The sequence below is a fragment of the Pimephales promelas genome, chromosome 2, assembly GCF_988280905.1.
Source record: "Pimephales promelas chromosome 2, fPimPro1.hap1.1, whole genome shotgun sequence".
In the NCBI taxonomy this organism is placed as follows: Eukaryota; Metazoa; Chordata; class Actinopteri; order Cypriniformes; family Leuciscidae; genus Pimephales; species Pimephales promelas.
The window spans coordinates 22,971,659-22,976,217 of NC_142770.1; the positions used below are offsets into that span (position 1 = coordinate 22,971,659).

A 4,559-nucleotide genomic window follows, 5' to 3' on the forward strand; every position below is an offset into this window, starting at 1 on the left:
AGACCACTAAAAGAGCTAAGAGTGTATGAACTAGACCACTAAAAGAGCTAAGAGTGTGTGAACAACACCACTAAAAGAGCTAAGAGTGTGTGAACTAGACCACTAAAAGAGCTAAGAGTGTGTGAACAACACCACTAAAAGAGCTAAGAGTGTGTGAACAACACCAGTAAAAGAGCTAAGAGTGTGTGAACAACACCACTAAAAGAGCTAAGAGTGTGTGAACAACACCACTAAAAGAGCTAAGAGTGTGTGAACAACACCACTAAAAGAGCTAAGAGTTTGTGAACTAGACCACTAAAAGAGCTAAGAGTGTGTGAACAACACCACTAAAAGAGCTAAGAGTGTGTGAACTAGACCACTAAAAGAGCTAAGAGTGTGTGAACTAGACCACTAAAAGAGCTAAGAGTGTGTGAACAACACCACTAAAAGAGCTAAGAGTGTGTGAACAACACCACTAAAAGAGCTAAGAGTGTGTGAACAACACCACTAAAAGAGCTAAGAGTGTGTGAACTAGACCACTAAAAGAGCTAAGAGTGTGTGAACTAGACCACTAAAAGAGCTAAGAGTGTGTGAACTAGACCACTAAAAGAGCTAAGAGTGTGTGAACTAGACCACTAAAAGAGCTAAGAGTGTGTGAACAACACCACTAAAAGAGCTAAGAGTGTGTGAACAACACCACTAAAAGAGCTAAGAGTGTGTGAACAACACCACTAAAAGAGCTAAGAGTGTGTGAACTAGACCACTAAAAGAGCTAAGAGTGTGTGAACAACACCACTAAAAGAGCTAAGAGTGTGTGAACAACACCACTAAAAGAGCTAAGAGTGTATGAACTAGACCACTAAAAGAGCTAAGAGTGTGTGAACAACACCACTAAAAGAGCTAAGAGTGTGTGAACTAGACCACTAAAAGAGCTATGAGTGTGTGAACAACACCACTAAAAGAGCTAAGAGTGTGTGAACAACACCACTAAAAGAGCTAAGAGTGTGTGAACTAGACCACTAAAAGAGCTAAGAGTGTGTGAACAACACCACTAAAAGAGCTAAGAGTGTGTGAACAACACCACTAAAAGAGCTAAGAGTGTGTGAACAACACCACTAAAAGAGCTAAGAGTGTGTGAACACCACTAAAAGAGCTAAGAGTGTGTGAACAACACCACTAAAAGAGCTAAGAGTGTGTGAACAACACCACTAAAAGAGCTAAGAGTGTGTGAACAACACCACTAAAAGAGCTAAGAGTGTGTGAACAACACCACTAAAAGAGCTAAGAGTGTATGAACTAGACCACTAAAAGAGCTAAGAGTGTGTGAACAACACCACTAAAAGAGCTAAGAGTGTGTGAACAACACCACTAAAAGAGCTAAGAGTGTATGAACTAGACCACTAAAAGAGCTAAGAGTGTGTGAACAACACCACTAAAAGAGCTAAGAGTGTGTGAACAACACCACTAAAAGAGCTAAGAGTGTGTGAACAACACCACTAAAAGAGCTAAGAGTGTGTGAACAACACCACTAAAAGAGCTAAGAGTGTGTGAACAACACCACTAAAAGAGCTAAGAGTGTATGAACTAGACCACTAAAAGAGCTAAGAGTGTGTGAACAACACCACTAAAAGAGCTAAGAGTGTGTGAACTAGACCACTAAAAGAGCTAAGAGTGTGTGAACAACACCACTAAAAGAGCTAAGAGTGTGTGAACAACACCACTAAAAGAGCTAAGAGTGTGTGAACAACACCACTAAAAGAGCTAAGAGTGTATGAACTAGACCACTAAAAGAGCTAAGAGTGTGTGAACAACACCACTAAAAGAGCTAAGAGTGTGTGAACAACACCACTAAAAGAGCTAAGAGTGTGTGAACAACACCACTAAAAGAGCTAAGAGTGTGTGAACTAGACCACTAAAAGAGCTAAGAGTGTGTGAACAACACCAGTAAAAGAGCTAAGAGTGTGTGAACAACACCACTAAAAGAGCTAAGAGTGTGTGAACAACACCACTAAAAGAGCTAAGAGTGTGTGAACAACACCACTAAAAGAGCTAAGAGTGTGTGAACAACACCACTAAAAGAGCTAAGAGTGTGTGAACTAGACCACTAAAAGAGCTATGAGTGTGTGAACTAGACCACTAAAAGAGCTAAGAGTGTGTGAACAACACCACTAAACACTGCGTCAAAAGGTGTGTATACGGGAGAATTCGGACAATGAAAACGCCCGCGAAATGTGCTGTTTGGCAGGGATCTTTGGAACTTTGTTATGCGTACCTGTAAATGCCTGTAAAGGCCCGGAAACAGGAACTTGTCTGACCACATGCTGTTAGTTGATGGCTTGGCTTTTTAAATGCTAATTTTTTTTGGGACTGGCTCAAGTTTGCCCCTATTCCCCTGCCCCCCTCATTAGTATTCAGGAAAGGTGATAGGCTTTACATTGGGTCAATCTTCAACAAGTGTTACGGAGAGCAGAGTGGAGATGTTACTCCTTTACATAGGGACAATATGGCTATTAAATCTCTGAGTCCGAACGAAAACAGACTGGTGTATATGGCAAATGAAAGTTTGAAGAGGATATTTGAAAAGCTGGAGATGATGGACATGAGGTTGGATAAGATGGAGGCTGACATCAATGAGCTCAAAGAGGCAAAAGAGGAGCCTGCTTCAAAGAAATTAAAGAGAGCTGGGAATAATTCTGTTGCGGTAAGTTATTTTCTGACCATCATGGTGTCTGCTTAACTTTGTGTGCTTTATTTATAAATCTATTCGAATTGAGCCCTCATACTATGTTGGATTTTTACAGGAAGCTGTATGGAGATTGCACAATGGGGAAAGCAACATACACAAATATGACGCACAGACAAGGTATATCTGTAAAACTATGCTTTCATAACAGTCTTTTCTTCTAAATTATATTTTTAATCAAGCTTCTTTAATTACTGCTTCACAGTCAATCCTCCCCCCACAACCTCGAGGTCATAATCTTTTTAATGGCTGTACCGGACGTAGATCCTGCTGTTGTTAAAGGTAAGTCACAAGAGAATGTACCAAGGCTACAACTTTTTAACTGTATAGATTAGTTAGTTACAAATAAACATATTCTCCCCCTCTCTATCTCCATCTCTCTAGCATCCTGCAAGACATATTTTGAAACTGTTAGAAGGGGTTACAGGATGGCCCAAGATGAGAACAAAGACAAGATGGAGGACAGCAGGATCATTATGCTCATGAGACAAAGAAAAAGAAGAGTGTATTTTATATAAATACATATAAATCTGAGTAAAACCCTCAGCCTGGGAGAGGCTCCCATCCCAACACATTTGATATTTTCAGTGGTTTAATTACTTTTTTCCCTCCCATTTTGCAGCTACTGAGCTGCAGGACTGGGGTTCTCCAGACAGAGGAAGATGCAGCTATCTGGAAGACTGCAAAAGTTGACCACATGTCTGAAGAGTTGGATATTGGATGGAAAGTCGGTGTGGGTTGTTCGGGTTATTATATTGTTTTACATATATTATACACAGGCCTTATATATTATATGGGGTTATTTATTGTATGACTAATAGTAAAATGTATTCTGTGCTAATGTTTTTTTTTGTTTGTTTGTTTTTTTATAGAGTTTTGACTGTGTGTATATAAATATATATGCCATGTGCCCAGTGTCATTTACAAATAATAAAAATAACAAACTCAACTTTGTCTATCTGATTGTCTTGACATTATAACCATGAACACCAATGACAATGAATATTAATAATGAGTAATAATAAACCCAAATGAGGCCATAAACTGGACCAATAGTGTGGGGGTTTAGAGGAGGGACAAAGCATTGAGAACACCCAATCCTATGTAAGATCTCTGACCAATTGAAGGAGGCCACTGCCTTGTGTCCCAAAGGTGTGAAATGCTAATGTTCCCTTGCATTGACCCCGACCTGGGGATTATTCACCATGGTAACTGATGGCCCTAGTGGCTCCCTGCTGTGCTCCAAACTTGGTACATATCCAGGAGTTTTCGGGATTGTGTGACGGGACAGCAAACTCCCGTATACACACGTTTATTTGTGGAGTACACAGGAGTACTCAGGAGTTTTACATGCCCGATTACAGCTCTTTTCACGCAGTGAAAAGAGCTAAGAGTGTGTGAACAACACCACTAAAAGAGCTAAGAGTGTGTGAACAACACCACTAAAAGAGCTAAGAGTGTGTGAACTAGACCACTAAAAGAGCTAAGAGTGTGTGAACAACACCACTAAAAGAGCTAAGAGTGTGTGAACAACACCACTAAAAGAGCTAAGAGTGTGTGAACTAGACCACTAAAAGAGCTAAGAGTGTGTGAACTAGACCACTAAAAGAGCTAAGAGTGTGTGAACTAGACCACTAAAAGAGCTAAGAGTGTGTGAACTAGACCACTAAAAGAGCTAAGAGTGTGTGAACAACACCACTAAAAGAGCTAAGAGTGTGTGAACAACACCACTAAAAGAGCTAAGAGTGTGTGAACAACACCACTAAAAGAGCTAAGAGTGTGTGAACTAGACCACTAAAAGAGCTAAGAGTGTGTGAACAACACCACTAAAAGAGCT

At 40.1% G+C, this 4,559-nt stretch overlaps 1 long non-coding RNA gene across 1 annotated transcript; it reads left to right on the plus strand.

Annotated features, from left to right (window-relative positions):
- The first annotated feature begins 2,151 nt into the window (after positions 1–2,151).
- Positions 2,152–4,092, plus strand: LOC120459905 (uncharacterized). Its single transcript, XR_016145806.1, has 4 exons — positions 2,152–2,680; positions 2,781–3,004; positions 3,107–3,225; positions 3,345–4,092. It is a non-coding gene; the product is annotated as an uncharacterized LOC120459905 (long non-coding RNA).
- The last annotated feature ends 467 nt before the right edge of the window (positions 4,093–4,559 follow it).